The sequence below is a fragment of the Pteropus alecto genome, unplaced genomic scaffold (assembly GCF_000325575.1).
Source record: "Pteropus alecto unplaced genomic scaffold, ASM32557v1 scaffold359, whole genome shotgun sequence".
NCBI lineage: Eukaryota > Metazoa > Chordata > Mammalia > Chiroptera > Pteropodidae > Pteropus > Pteropus alecto.
This window is the reverse complement of record NW_006443119.1, coordinates 909,162-925,973: the sequence shown is the minus strand read 5'-3', so window position 1 is coordinate 925,973 and position 16,812 is coordinate 909,162.

Genomic DNA, 16,812 nt, shown 5'->3' with positions numbered 1-16,812 from the left:
TTTTCTGATGCCAAGGACTTGACGAATCCAGGGCTGAGGGCAGGGGGAAGTTCCGAGGAGAAAACCGAGGAAGCCCTGGAGAGCCAGGGAGCTGTACTTGGAGATGGGGCAGTGGGCTCGGGAGCAGGTGCCTGTATTCGTTTGCCAGGGCTGCCATCGCAAAGCACCGCAGACGACAGAAATTCATTTTCTCACCATTCTGGAGGCTAGAGGTCCAAGATCAAGGCGTCTGAAAGGTTGGTTTCTTCTGAGGCCTCTCTCCTTGGCTAGTAGATGGTCACCTTCTCCTCCCTGTGTCCTCACATGGTCTTCCCCCCATGTGTGTCCATGTCCAAATTTCCTCTTTTTATATGGGCACCAGTTGTATTGGATTAGGACCCACACAGATGTCCTCATTTACCTTAATTACCTCCTTAAAGGCCCCATCTCCAAATACAGTCACCTTCTGAGGTATTGGGGGTTAGGACTTCTATATAAGAATATGGGGGGACACAATTCGGCTCTTAAAAGGACCAAAAGGCAGCAGGATCCTGTCTGTCAGCGGAACTCAGGTCAGGGGTAGGGGGTAGCAGGCTCAGCACTAGCATGACGAAAGCCCGTCTTCATCCACTTATCTCTGAGGACATCCCATCTACTAAACGAGGGGTGAGCTTCACCTTCTTGATTGAGGATGGAGGGCGACGGGAAGGAATATCTTCCCCTAACTTTGACCCAAGTCAATGGAGTGCTCTGAGCCAGGGCAGCAGAGGCCACCATCACTGTCACAGGTACCAATACTTTTAGGCTCTGGAGTAGGAGGTAGGGAACCTGAATTCAGGTCAGCTCGGCTTTCCATCTCTGGAGCCCAAAAAAACAGACAAATGGAGTTTGGAACTAAGTTGAGTCTTGCTTTGGCTCCAAAAATGTTTAAAAGGACATGAAAAAGGCTTGGGGAATAGCCCAGACTCTTGACCTCTGACCCCAAGGGAATAAAGCTTCTTTGGCATTTACCTACCTTCCAGGAGTCCTTCTCTCCGACCTTTCACTGGGGAGAGAGCTCGGCTCCCAGAAGGGCAATGTAAGCTACAAGTGGCTGGAAATAGAAATAATTTGTTTTAGCACTAAGCTCTGCCATGGTTTGCCCATAATTGCCCAAGCAGTGGGTACCTTAATTTCTTCATTTGCCAAATACTCTACCTGTATTGTTGAGTTTTAAGGAAGATTAAATGCACAAAATAAGGCATGTGGAAGTACTTGAAAAACTATAATGTGTCATTAGGACCAAAGGTCATCACTATAAAGACCTTGCTCTGGAAGACTTCCTCCAGACCATGAAGGTGAACCCACTTACATAACAGAGGACACCGAGGCTCAGAGGCAAAGTGACTGGCCTAAGAGCATGGATTCTTTCAGTGACAGAGCCAGGATTAAAGCCCAGGCCTCCTAACTTCTAGTCCAGTGAGTTTTCTGCTACAGAATTTTCATCATTATTACTGAACTGTTGAAATGAGTATAACCATAACCCCTTTCTCCTCTCCTGTCTTCCAGGCCCCTCTCCATGTCCCCCTCAGCCATGTTTACTGAGAGTAGAGGGTTTCACTGGCTCAGGCTTGAAAAACAGCTGGTTGGTCTGTGCAGCTGTGGGCCACCTGGCTACTGACTGGAGCAGAAACAGACTGGATTGCCTACAAGGAGATCTGGGGTCTGGTTGGATTTTGGAAAATTTGACACAGCTTAGAGGCAGGAGCATGGGGATGTTTGTCAGAACCAATGGCTTCCATTCTCTCTGGAAACTCCAGGAATTATATCTGCCCTGGCTACAGATTACTGAATCCTCCCATGCTGGAGCCAAATGTTGCTGTGGATGATTTGAACACTTTCTGTAGAAAACAGAAGCCCTTGGGCAAGTGTGTGATGATGATGATGATGATGATGTGTGTGTCCTTTAAGAAAAGAAAGAGGAGGAATATTTGGGGTGAAACAGGACCACGTGGGCAAAAACAGGGCGATTGTAAAAATGTCCCTAGGTCTGCTGGAATTGACCTCCAAAGGAGGACGGGGCCTAGAGACCAAAGAAAGAGGCTGACGGCTCTAAATTAAACCAAGAGTTTGTTAAGGGAACTTATGGACAGAAGCAGAGTCTTGGGTGGCAGCAAGACGGTGGATCTTTCCACTTAAAAGGGCTTGATATATGCAGTCTCCAGGAACACAGCTGGCTTGCAGCCAAGTGGCACATGCTTGTTAAGAGCTGTATATTCCGGAGCAGTAAAGAATTTAATGGGCCTGCTTATCTGTGTGAGAACATTCCTTTCAGGTGATTCGGGCCCACCCCTCTGTGGGTGAACTGGTGGTCACGGAGAGCAACTTGCTTCTTAAGGTGGCATTGGTCACGTCAAGCACCAGAAACCGTTTTGCATAGCAGAGGCAGCAATCCAGCCTCTCAGCACTGCGAGAAGGCCTCTGGGGACAGGGAGCCTCCCTCAGGGACTTGGGTTGGAGGATGGTTGGACACAGAGGTTTGTCTGTTTCCAGAATGTTTGAAAGCTGTTAGTGGTGACACTACCCCATCCACTTCTCTATTCTGGAATTTCAGCTTCCAGAAGGTAAATTAGTGATAAGAGGACAGTTGCTCAGCGCTTTGTAGAAATCAGCTTCATTGGGGCTGGATAGCCCTAGGGGCAGTGCATCAATGTGACACATGTGCAGCTCCTTCCCCTTCATACTCAACTGGCTCCTGATTGCACTGGAGCCAGAAATGCAGAATGTTCTCGGCCCTGGCTCTGGCAACGTCACCAGCTCAGCATGAACATGATCAAGTGGGCAATGTCCCAATCCCGTTCTGCTTGAAGTTGATGAATGAAGGAAAATCTGCCGTGCTGTGAGTGGTACAGTAAAAAGAGTACCTGGTTGGGCTGCCTGGATCCAGTCTTGGCTCTGTCACTAACTGGCCGTATGACCTTAAATAAATCACTTTTTTTTTTCCCCCGAATCTAGTTTCCTTGTCTGTAAAATAAACAGGTTTGATCAGGCGATAACAAGGAACATTTTGGGTGCATGGGCCAGGCTCTGAGCTAAGGACCTTAGGAACATTAGTTCATTCAACCCTCACACCAATGCTATCAGGTAAGCATTGTTTTTAAGCCCATTTTACATATGAGATAACTGAGGCATAGTGAGTTTAAGGAACTTGCTTAAGGTGCCATAGCCAGGATTCAAACCCAGGTTTGCCTGACATTAAAGTTGGTGATCTGTATTGGATTATCCCTGAGGTCTGACATTGAAAAATGTATTCCTGGAATAGAAAGAATGGGAGAGAGAACGATTTCCTGCATGGTGAAAAATTTGAGGCGTTTGTATTGTTAAGAAGTGAGAAGGTTGTGTGCAGAGTGAAGTGTGGTGGTGCGGAGCTGTGCGAGGAGAAATTCTGTCATTGCTTATTTTTTTTTTTGCAAATATTTTCCATTTTGCCTTCAAGGATCAGCAAGTATCTATTTTGCATTGCCGACAGTGTAAAAATCCCCCCATGCACCCCTCTGCTAGATACCCCTCATCCATACATTGAATTATGAAAAAGAAAAGTGTAAGGCGATCAAAACATTTGTTTATTGTAAAAGACCATAACTGGCACAAATGCAAACTCTTCCCCGTGGCTCGATCTGCTTTGGTTTGGCAAAGCCTCTTGTTTTCATGCAACTGGAAATAAGAAGGATCCAATGTTCCCAGAATCTCTCTGTGTCAAGAATTCAATTATTTTGAGTCACTTCCAAAAGTGCTGTCAACTGTATTCGGGGAAAGTGTCTTTCAGATCCATTGCTGCCGTGCAGTCAGCAGAGGGCACAGGTATCGGGGAAGTTTCTCACCTGCATACCGCATGTGTGTGCGTGTATGCTGTGCACGTGTCCCTGTCCTTGTAAGCGGGAAGAGCAGTTCATGCCCCGGGCTTGCTCGAGAGCAGACTGCAGGATAACACCACCAGGTTCTGTGCTCGTTGCTGAACTCAGTTTTGAAAGCAGGTAAAACACGGTTTGGATTCCAACCCTGCCCCTTAACAGATGGATGCTTGACATCTGGCTTGTTTTGGAGCTTCGGTTCTCCCACTGTAAAAAAGAAGGATTTCTTTGCAGGATGATGTGAGGATTCCAGGAGACCACCCTCAGGATGAGTGCTTTCTATGTCCTCCAGCCCAGCACTTGACACCAAGTGAGCACTCCGTCCTGGTACCCTGATTAAAACATATGTACCAGAGCAGGCGCCTGCCATTCACTGAGTGCCCACTTTACGCCTTATACTGCTGTAAGTCCTTTAAATGTTCTCACTCACGTAATCCTCTCAACAACCCAATGAGGTAAATGGCCCCAGAGAGGTAAAGGAATTTGTCCAAGGTCACATGGCTGGTAATGATGGAACCAGGATTGAACCCAGGAAGTCTCTCTGAAGAGTCTGATCTTACACTACTCTAGGCTGCCATCTGTAGCGTGTATATACATTAATTACTGTATTAACTGACTGCAATGCATTGTGCAGAGCATTGACCTTGATGTGTATTTTAACTGTCCAGGAAAGTTATCCAGTCTTCCACCTGTCCTCAGGTCTTACCATGTGAGCAGGGGCTCAACTATTTAAAGGCTAGAAAACAAAAATGCTCCCTGATCCTGTTTCCTTATCTGTAAAATGGGGTCATTAGGAAGAGTAAATGAAAGCGTATGTGGAAGTGCCGGACGCACTGTGAGTGCTCAATAAATGCCTGATTAGATTTTTACGAAAAGGGAAGGAGAGATGATACTTAGGCTGATGTGACACAAATATGAAGCCTTTCCTTCATTATCACCGTGGGTTTTCGTTTTCTGGTGACAGGGGCCTCGTCTCGGCAGAGCTCCTTTCTCCAGGGTTTCAGTTCCTCTACCAGGACTGCTGGACTCTGAATCAGTTCCCGTCCCGGAACTTCCTCAAGCGCCCTCAGGGTAGGACTAAATTACAAAGCTGCAGCTAAGTAGGATAAAGGCAGAACTTTAATTTCAGGATCATTTTAAAGTAAATTTGTCTCCATTTCTAAAATCTGTATTATTCCTGGTCCATGAAAAGCCTTGGAAACATATAGGAGGAAAACACATATTGAAGATACAATTAAGATTACGTCCATTCCAGGTCACCAAGATATTTGTCCGATCTTCCTTTCGGGTTTAACAAGCTTCGTTTATCTGAGACCCTCCCAGTGGAGCTCCATCATTAAAGACTTGGTAAACACCATCATTTATTCACATAAAAATCAAGATGGTAGTCTCATTTACCCTGTTTTAGAGATGAGAAATCCAAGGCCCCAAGAGAGCTCTTCCCCTACAGGGCAAGATGCAAAATCTGTATTATTCCCGGTCCATGAAATGCGTTGGTTAGAGGGCCTCCCACACCACATGGATGTATCCACTGGGCTGGCCCCAGAAAGAGGTGAGAGTGGCTTGGAACAGAGAGAAGCACTAGAAAAGAAGTGGTGGCTGAGGTCCGTTCTGGAGACAGAACCCACAGGACGAGATACTGTATTGGATGGGGATGAAGGAAAGGAAGGATCAAGGATGACTCTTGGAATTTGTCTCACAGACACACTGAGTCCTATGACAAATGCTGCTGGTTCAAGGTTATTTATTCATCGAACATTGTTTGTGATAGGAAAGTTTGTATAAATAACCACAGATCCAGCTCAAAATGGTCAAGAGCATGGTGGGGATGCAGGCGTTAGGTCCAGGAGGGCCCTATCCCTACCCCTCGTAGTGTAGGAACCAGACTCCTCACTTACCTTTGTGTGGAAACCGGACCTTGCCTCCGGGTTGGCAACGCTACATGCTCCCCTCCCGCTTCACAGGACTCTCCTCCCTTCTCCGCCAATTTACTTGCCAGAAATATTCCCACCAAAAGAGCAGGCCTCAAGCCCCATATAAGTTTCAGGTGCCCTCCGTCTTGGGCTCAGCCCAGCTGTCACTCTGCTACAATAAATCTTGCTTAACCCTTCGGCCTTGTGCGTTCCTTCTTCAGGGAACCTAACAGCAGGAAAACCACGTTATCTCCTCCAGGAGGTCTCCCCCTGCAGCCTAGGTCTAAGGAGACTCGACTCTCCTCCCCAGTCCCTTTGATCACACTCCCCTGTCCATTTTGTCTATGGGGATGAGTGCATCTGTAATTCTCTCTTATTGTTACTGCGCATCTCCCCACACTACTCTGTGAGCTCTGAGACCAGAGTTCTGGCAGTCTGGGTCATCGCTGTATCCCCAGCACCACCAGTGCCTGGCTCAGAGTAGCCACTAAATAAATACTTGTTGAATGAATGAGTGGATGAATGAAAACAAACTAACTTAATTCTTATACCTCCCAATCCATACGTAAAGAAGATGGCTCTACAATTTACAAGGAAAAAAAATTGTACAGGTTTCCCGTATTCCCGAATCATAGGGTTGCATGAAAGTTGTCTACTAAGTATGATTTTAAAAGCACCTCTGTCCAACCTGGTGTCGCCTTGCTCGAAATTCCAGCATTGTTCAATCATTCTCTAGAATGAGGCATTGCCATCTTAACACAGTGCCTAACACCTAGTAAGCACTCAATAAATTTCAGCCATTCTTTTGATTATTATTTTATCTTTAAAAATGCAACTATCCCTGGGAAGGATGGCCCACTGAGTCATTAACTCCTTAGTATGAATTAGTTTGTGAGCAGGAATAGCTAAGGAAGGACTTTAGGCTGGTCACAGGGGTGGGTTGCAGAAAGGGAGAGTTTCAAAAAAAATGCTAGGGAATCTAAAGCAAATCTCAATTCGTGGTTTGGCTAAGGCCCACGTCTGCACAGCATGAAGATTGCTCTGCAAGCAGTATCAGCCATTGGTTTTTCATCTCCGTGTGAGTCTCTCTCTGAGCCCAGACAGGCAGTGGAGGAAATGAAGAGGCTCTCAAGGGAGGGGTGCAGGGAAGAGGACAGGGTAGGGCGGGGTTCAGCTTACAGTGAGAGTCGCTGCCTCTTCGACATGGATGGCTCCTTCTGCTGCTGCTGCACAGCCGGAGACAGGTACCTGGTTCCTTTAAGACTGAGACTTGGCTTTCGGTTTCTTTCCTACTGGTCTGGAATCTGGGCTCGCCTGGTATAAAGTGGGCACTCTGTGGCCTGAAGGGATGGGAGAACAAGGCACCCCCTTCCCTTAAACTGCTCCCTAGAGTGATATATACCTCTACCCCAAATCAGAGGCACAATCTGAAAACGGTTTATGTCGACAATGGGAAGGAAAATTGTCCTCGTGGTTGGGATACGTCTAAGGCTTATAGGAAAAGGATTGAGCTGTAGGTTTAGTGCTTCACGATAAGCAGTTTGGGGACCTACAGGCAAATATTGTTGGGTAAAATTTCCCCCATCTGTCCTAGATCCCAAACTAGACAGAGAGCACCTCGAGGGCAGGGACCCTGCTCTAGGCTAGACTTTTTGGTCCCTCATAACCCAGCACAGTGGTTGGTACATGGGGATTTATCTATACCTGCACGGTCTAACACGGTGAACACCTGAAATGTTGCTAGTCTGAAATAAGATGTGCTGTAAGTATAAATGCATACTGATTTCGAAGACTTAGTAGGAAAAAAAGAACATAAAATAGCTCATTAATAATTTTTATATCAGTACAAGTTAAAATAATCATATTTTGGATATACTGGGTTAAATAAAATATATTATTATGATTAATGTCACCTGTTTCTTTAAAAAACGTGGCTACTGGAACATTTTGAATGACGTATGTGGCTTGTACTATGTTTCAGTTGGACGTCTCTGGTCGATACTGCCCTGGCCTCCCTTCTCCCACCCGTTCTCGCTTCCCTCGGTCCTCTAGTCACACTAGAGATGTCCTTCTCCCTGGTCATGTAAAGCCATTACAGTTGTTTATTGGCCAGAGTAGGATCTCCTGTGTATTTTATATTGAATCACTGATCATACCTCAGCAAAAGCATTGCTCTCGCTGTGTATTCTGTAATCACACCCTTTGTTCTAGGATAAAGGAATTTAGGTGGCAGCAAGTAGGAGGGGGACCAACTTTTATTAAGCACAAGGGCTATCAGATTCTTATACGTCATCTCCTTCAAATTCATTTTCATGACAGCTCTGTGAGGTGGGTATTATTGACGTTTTCAGATAAAGAAACTGTGGCTCAGAGAGCTCTGATAACTTGCTCAAGATCACCCTCCCAGTAAGAGGTCCAGGGGCAGGACTTGAATCCTGGTGTGCCCGGCTAAGGGACAATTTTGCTCCCTACGAGTAGCATGTGGCTTCATTTTTTGCATCGTTTGAAATGAAACTACAGGGGTTCCCCCACTTATTTGTAGGTCCTATTATGCCTGCATACAGGAAGAGCTCACTAAAGAGACAGACCCTGGATGATTTCTTCCTTATGATAGATTTCTAGATTACGCAAGGAGTGAGCCCAGAGCCGAGTCTCAGAACACCTATTTACATTCAAGTCCTGGTGTGTGGCCCCTAACTTACTAAGTGGGCCAGGACAAGTAGCTTCCACCACTATAAAACACAGAACCTTTACTATTTGTGATCCCTAGCCTGCTGGTTGGGGGAAGGGAATTAGGCTGCCCTTGTTGCTTAATCCCTAATGGGCTATACCTGGAATTAGAGACATTTTTTCTAAATAGGATTTTTAAAAATGCTCTGAGAACATGTTATTTCCTCACGTCCAAATTTCCGTTGAATGTGCTAAAACTAAATTCCAGATAAAGGTGTTCGTGTTGTGTGGGGAGACAGGAAACTTCAAGTTCATTTTCAATAATTAGAAGGCTTTCGATGGCCGCCAATAAGGGTGGGTGTTTTCTAGCTTGGTTTCATATGGTGCAGTCTTGGGAATTTCCACCTGCTATCATTGCTCTAATGACTAGAAATCCTCATTATCTGTTTAGCAATTGGAGAGGAATGCCAAGTCTTTTCACAAACCTGCTTGTTAATCCTCCCTGAAAAGTTTTATAAGAACGGCATCAAAGCTGGGCTGCCCGAGGAGAGCTCTCTTTAGGACCCTGACAGCCTCTCTCCTTTTCAAAGCTGAATGTAAAGAGAGGTGAAGTCCAGCCTGGGGGCTCTTCCAGCTGCAGCTCAGATTAGTTTACCTGCAGTTAAGCTCCCAAAGCAACAACCCTGCCCCCACAGGCCTTACGCAAACCTCTTCATTCAATGCCCACTGATCGCTGCTAAGAAGGCCTATGAAGATTAATTTTCCAAGTGAGTTGTCATTTCTTGTTCTCAGTCTCTGGAGGGTAAATTTAAATGTCCTGCATAGTTAGTTCTAAATGAATTTCGGGGTGAATAGTGATTTTTATCGGTCCAATTTGGCAGAGCCATAAATTAATTCACTGCTAGTCTTTGAGGCCTTGATGTTAAAAAAAGAAAGAAAGAAAATAGGTCAGGGAATACATCCTTTATCTAAATCTCTTTGAACCTTGGTTCTGGGGTTCAGGGTGGGGTGGGGAAAAGGGACAGAAAGAACTGTTAGTAAGGATTTGAAAACCTATTTCTTTTTTAAGCGCGCTTTGTAGCAGTAAGTGCCTGTCTATTTTTCAGCGACTACTGAGTCAGGCAGGACCCTCGCCTAACACTATGTAGCTGTAAATAAAAGGAGGGTAAATTTTTATATGAACAAAAGTCCTATAAGGTACTTCCGGAAAACAAACAAAAATCAAACTCTTAAAGATCTTTCAGCATGTTGACAATGGAGTTTGTCAAAGCATATATGTTTACCTTCAAATTAATTTTTTTTCTCTGTGGAAATCCATAAGAAAAAACCTCTGGAGGGTTACCTAACCTTGCAGGCAGCAACTTTGATGGGAAGATAATGTTTTTCTGTTTTGCTAAAGCTATACACCCCCCTAAATGACCGTGACCTTCAGAAACAGGGGCTATATTTGAAAAAATGAAGGCAAAAATAACCTTAATCTGAATAAGGCTATAAGGACATGTCATTACTCCAGGGAACAGAGTGGCATTTTCAAAAACTGCTGGGGCAAATTTATGTGCGCTTTTAATTGGGTCAAGTGCTTCTCAAGGCAGGGAGCATACAGTAGGCACTCAATAAATGCCGAATAAACAGGACACGGTGAGGAGCCAGCTCTTCGCATCTGGAAGGCCTCTGGTGCCCATTAAATAGTCAACAGAACAATTAGAGAAAAAGGCGATGTCACCCACTTCCTAAGGGCGAAGTGCCATCCCTGTTCGGATCTCCCGCTCCTGATGCAGCAGGGTTGGCAGCGCCACCCTGGGGTGTGCCCTGTGGGCAGGGAATGAAGATGGGGGGCGGGGAGTGGAGATGGGGAGAGAGAGGCCGCTCCTGTAAGGGGGCTTCAGGGCCTGTGCAGAAGGCGGCAGAGGGCACGGTTAGATGCTGGATGCCAGCGTCTGGGTGATCGAGCAAGTCCTTCCTGTGAGAGGCACAACTAGAAAAAGACTAAGGAAACTGACCAGAATGCCCAGCGGGTGATGGAGGAGCAGGGCAGACTGGAGGGTGGAGGGCGGGAAGATCTGGGATGAGAATCCTGAGTCCTTGCTGCCGCCCGCAGATTCTTCTCGAGCCACCAAAGATGCTCTGTTTTCTCTGGTTCTTTCTTTGCAGTGGCCCCTCTTACTTGACAATGTGTATTTATTTAAGATCGTCTCTGCACAAGACATTGAGTTTCAAAATAGACTAAATATAGAGTGATGGTAATGAGGCTCGGGTGCCGGGTGCACTAGATTAAGATGACATTTACCGAAACGTGTTTTGAAATAGGATCCCAGGGAAATAGAGAAGGTCTAACTCTTGCTCATCACATACCAAAATAAATTCACGGCAAAAAAACCCCAGGTTCATTGCAAAGCTGCTTCACTGACCTACATTAAAAGCAGCAGATGTTAATAGAAAGAGGTCAGAGTGGCAAGATAAATTGCGAGCTTTGTTAGGTGCAAGAAAGAGACTCCCTGTAAATAGAAGGGAAAGCCTTCTGGTGATAAAAAAGTTTTACTGTCATGAGATTTTTTGTTTTTCTTTTCTTCTCCAGGCCCTGGGTCCACAAGCAGTTTCAATTGTGCCCAGGCTGTCTTTTGGCAATTCCATTGCCTCTGAACACGTTTTTTTAAAAAAAACGGTCTTCACTTTCTAAAGCTCCTGTTATGTCAGTACCGAAGCATTCAGAGCTCTCAACCCAATCCCCTCCCTCCTGCTCTCCTAATTCCAACGCTCTCCTTTGAGAGCCAGGGTCCCCCTTTCATCGTCAGCCTTCCGGGGGGCCTGAGAGCCCCAGGGGACGCCAGCTCTCTCTCTCTCTGCCCTGCCCTCTCTTCTATCTTTTCTCTCCTCTTGCTCTCTCTTTAAACACAACATACACTCACTATAGAAAAATTAGGTAGCAGACGAGAAAGAAGAATACAAAAATCACCAGGAATCTCACCACCCAAGGATAATTGTTATTAACGTTTTGGGTATTTACCTTTCCATGACATGGACATGGAAAGATCACCATAATATATTATTAAGTGGAGGAAAAAAAATAGACAGCACACACATGAAGACACGTATACATACAACATATTTATTGTAATGGCATATATTTGACATTCTGTTGTGTTATTTGCCTTTTATTGACTTGACAATATGGTGTGAACATTTTTCCCTGTCAATAAATTGGTTTCCCAAGATCGCTTTCATGGCTAAGTCGTATTCTACCTTACAGGCGTCCCACAATTGACACAACAATCCGTCATTACTGGGTATTAAGGATGATTCTCAACGGCTGCTGTTGTAAATGACTTGGCAGTCACCCGTCTTACCGGCAAATATTTGCACACGCATCCTTGGCTATTTCCTCAGGATAAATTCCTCTTAGTGGAGTTGCTGGGTCAAAGAAGGAGGAACATATTCAGGGTTTTTTGAAACACACCACCAAATTGTCCTTCACAAAGACTGTAACAATTTGACTTCCTCACAGGGATTGTCCATCCCCCAGAACATTTGTTAGGGCTGAACATTTTCATTCTTTTTTTAAAAAAAGTTTTCTTTCTTTCTTTCTTTTTCTTTCTTTCTTTCTTTCTTTCTTTTTCTTTCTTTCTTTCTTTCTTTCTTTCTTTCTTTCTTTCTTTCTTTCTTTCTTTCTTTCTTTCTTTCATATATATATATATATAATTTTTTGAGGTAACCTTGGTTAAGAACACTATATAATACTATGGCCAAGCCACCCTGAACAAGTCCTATCCTGTCTGATCTCGGAAGCTAAGCAGGGTCGGGCCTAGTTAGTACTTGAATGAGAGACCACCTAGGAAGACCAGGCGCTGTAGGCGTAAAAAAAAAAAGAACCCTATATAAATTTCAGGTGTACGACTTTATAATTCTCTATCTGTATACTTTATTGTGTGCTCACCTCCAAAATCTAGTTTCCATTTGTTACCGTATATTTGATGCCCCCTTACACAGTTCGGCCTCCCACACGCTTCCTCCCCTCAGGTAACCATCATTCTGTTGTCTATATTTATGAATTTGTTTTTGTTTTTGTTTTGTTTGTTCGTTTGTTACTTTTTTGTTTTATATTTCACATATGAGTGAAATCATATGGTTTTGTCCTTTTCTATCACATTTACTTCACTTAGTATAATAACCTTGAGATCCATCCATGTTCTTGAAAATGGTAATATTTTCATCGTTTTTATGGCTGAGTAATATTCCATTGTATATGTATAGCACATCTTTATCCATTCATCCATCGAGGTACACTTAGATTATTTCCATATCTTGGCTATTGTGAATAATGCTGCAATGAACATTAGGGGTACATATGTCTTTTTGAATTAGTGTTTTCATATTCTTCAAATCAATACCCGGAAGAGGAACTTCTGGATCATATGCTAGTTCTGTTCTTAATTTTTTGAGGAACCTCCAGACTGTTTTCTACAGTAGCTGCACCAATTTACAATCCCACCAACAGTTTACTTCCAGTGGAAGAGTAGCAGGCGAGGAAAGGTATCCTGGGGTTATGTACAGGCAAGGGTGAGCCCAGGTTTAGGGGAACTGTAAGAAGTTCAAACAGGTGGTAGCATCAGGTATAGAGGAACTGCTAAGAGACAAGGCTGGAAAAGTGGGTAGGCACAGATGGTGAGCTTTTCACGCCTGTGTAAAGCCTTTGGACAGTATGTTGAGCATGGCTGGGAGACACTAGCCACTGTCAGGCAGATTCATGCACAATAATAATAGATGTGAGGCAACGTGCTCCAAAGAGAGAACTATGCTTCATTGGCTGACCTCCACCCCGGTCACTTTTTCACAAATCACTTGAAAACTCAGAGTTACTGCTGGCCCCTTTAGCACCTTTGTAGGAATAAGGAAGAAGTGCTTCTTTCTCAAGTAAAATCTTTTCAAATTAGTAGATTATGTACTTCTCAATAATAACAAAGCAAAAACATAAGTTGAATTTATATAAATTACATACATAAAATTATTGACTACAAAAGAGTATAATATTAGTGTTTTTGTCACAACCATTAGGAACAGGAAATCTTTGGGATATAACAGTTTGTCATAAGATAGTTTCAGTCACAAAACAATTTTCATGAAAACAAAACTTTCTGTGGTAATTTTAATGCTTGCTTGTTCCAGTATCTTATTTTTTATAGAAATGGACACTAGATTTGACAGTCTTTCTTGTGACATTGTGGATATTAAGTAGTTTTTATTCATTTTAAATGTGAGGAGATACATTTTTCACTGGTCACTGATACCGCCAAGGTAAAAATATCCTGAGAACTACAATGATTTTAGTAAAATGTGTCCAATATATTATTGCTGCAAATATATCGAGGCACTTCACGGGAATTCACATTTGCGAAAGCAGCTTGAGGATTTAGTTTCTCGCACATCAGTTTCATCATTGCTGCATTTTCTACCATGTTCTTCAATTTCAATCATGTATTTTGAATGATTGTAGAAGTTCACGTTTATCAGAATTTTTCAAATTATACATGTCACCTAGAATACTAAAAAGGCCATAAGACTCTTTGAGTATCATAAACCTTTTTGTTAAAGAGATTTTGCTGTTTCCAATATAGAAAAACACGTGATTCTGATATTGACCCTTAGATTGTTAAAGGGCCAGTCATAGGATTCACGGGTAAAATGAGTCTTCTCTTTCCTGTTTCTAATACTTTCTAGTTTGGAGAAATTAGCATCAGTGTCAAGAAACTAAAGTTTGTTTTGCAACAATAATACATATTTCATAAACTTTGTTTTATGAATTGTGTAAGACTTTGTTTTTTCCCCCCAAAAGCTTCTTAAACCCTTTGATGTTTTCAAAGGCATTATATACATTAACTTCTGATTTTTGCTTATTTTGATATTTATGTTGTCAGAAATTTGTCATATGTTATCATTATATCGTCATAAATCTTATGCCAAATTGGTGCTGAGCAAATACATTTTTAAACATATATTTTCAAAAGTATAGCTTTGGTTTGTGTTCTAGCTTTATATCTTTAGTGTCACCAAAGATTTCTAAAAGAATATTTCATACTGCCTCCAATTGAGTTTTTAGGTCACAGTGGTTTCAAATTGACTTTTCCATCACCATATATTTGATGGTAGCTTCAAATTTATGTTTAATCATTCTGTTTTTGATACTCTCCAGCGTTTTACTAAAATTGAATGGTTCTTAGATGATATAGCAGAATTCAGTGATGTCTAAATAAATTTTGCTATATTATTCACTACTACGTTTAAAGAATGGTCAGCCTTAGAATCTTTAGGGGAATTTTATGTTGAAATCCAGTAAGTTTGTCATAAGTTTTTTTTCATTATTATCATATCCCTGCCCCTTTAAATGATTATGATCTAGATTCAATGTTTTTTTTTTTTTGATTGGTGCTCTACTACAAATCTGTATAATTCTTCTCCAGCTGTGTCATTTACTGTGGAAAAAAATATTTTTCATGTTTATATATATATATTTGCATTTTGAAAATTTACAAATCCTAAAAATAACTGTTTCACATGGCTTACATCAGGAAACGTGCCTCAGTTATTTAACTGTATAATAGTTAACATTTCTTACAATGTTCAAAATAATTTCGGTCAACAAATGTGCTATATTTTAATTATTTGATTTTTATTTTACATCTGCTAGGTAACGTATAATGTTATTTGGTAGTTGTATGTTGGACGCAAACTCTGCTATAATGCTATTAACCTATGATATCTGCAAATTAAAATTCTTACATAATACTCATACATTTTCTTGAATGATCCTCTGAATGCTAGAACATGTCTTGCTAAAAACAGAATTGTGTTTATCATGTTTGACAAGGGTATGCCAGTATTTTCTTCAACATGTAGAATCTGTTTTTGCAACGTTAATAATTACATATATTTCAAATCAGATTTGAAATGTGTATATATAATACTACTCTTGATGTTTATTTCAGATTCATCATGTTTACAAAAAGAAAAAAGGTGCTAAATGCCCCCAATCTTTGTATTCTTTCTTATTTTCCAGTTGACTTTTCATTCTACAAGAGCTGCAAAATGCAGAATCTTTTGAAATAGAATAAAGTAACCAGAATATAGTGATCCTCCCCCGCCCCCGCCCAATTTGGAAATATTCGTGTCTATTGTATTTCCCAAAACTTCCAACCTGTAATATCTTTTACAAAGTAAAAATTTCTTACTTGAGGTGGATAATTTTCAATAAGAGTGTGCTCTTGTTTTATATTTAAATTACATGTCTATGTATTTGGATTCTTTGCATTTTCCCCCCTATTTTTGAAATCCATCAGGTATGGTTGACAATAAAACTAAAAAGTAGATTAATATCCTGCTCACATTTCTGTGACATATTCACTGAAACCAATGGTTTTAAACTCTTTTATTTTTATTTTTTGGCACTCTACCTTTTTCTTACCAAATTTTTTCAACAATACGAATAGTTTTATTTCATTTCTTCTATAGGCAGCTTTTCATTTTTTGTTTTTGGTTCAATATCCTTTTTTCTCTCCAGTACCTTGGGAGAAATAATACATGAGCTTAGTATTTAATTTTAGAATTTGTAACTTTAAAAAATAATATGTAGCAAGCAATGAAATTTAACTACAGTTAATTTTCATCTTGAAGAAATTTCCTTTAATCCATAAACGTTAGCTATGCTTTAACTAGCAGTTCATTATGTAGAAATCTCTAATTTATGAATATAAAGTAATTATTTTGTGAATATGTAATGGTAAATGAGCATTAATTACTACAAAAGGGAGTTATATCATAAGGAAATCTGGTAGATTAAAATTAGGAACTCTGAACTATCATTCAGGCAGACAATATGATTTATAATGCAAAATTTCAAATTTAGCCAATACACAAATACTAATCGAGGATTTTTAAAAATTTAGATAAAAATCAAAACTACAGGTAGAAAAGCAGCTCCTTGTTTGGAAGCACTAGTTATTGTAGATGTTTTAAATCAGCAAGTCTTTATCAAACTCATTCTGCCTCGACTTATGAAGCAAGTAAATATCAACACTTAAAAAAAGTCTTCTGTCAGAAAATTATCATAATAAACAAATTTTTGTTAAGTAAGATATTTTACTGTTATCTGCCAGAAAATGATTGTAATAAGACTATAACTCACCTACCTTTGCAGTTAGCAGTTAAATAAAAATGTGGAAAAAAAGTCAAAATAATAACAAAGTCTATGATGTGAATAGTCTTCTTAGATGTCATGTCCTTGAACAATGAACCACCAGAACAACCGTCCTTGGCTACTGTAAACATTTGCATGGCCATTACAGTTAATAAAGTGCTTCCACGTACGTAGA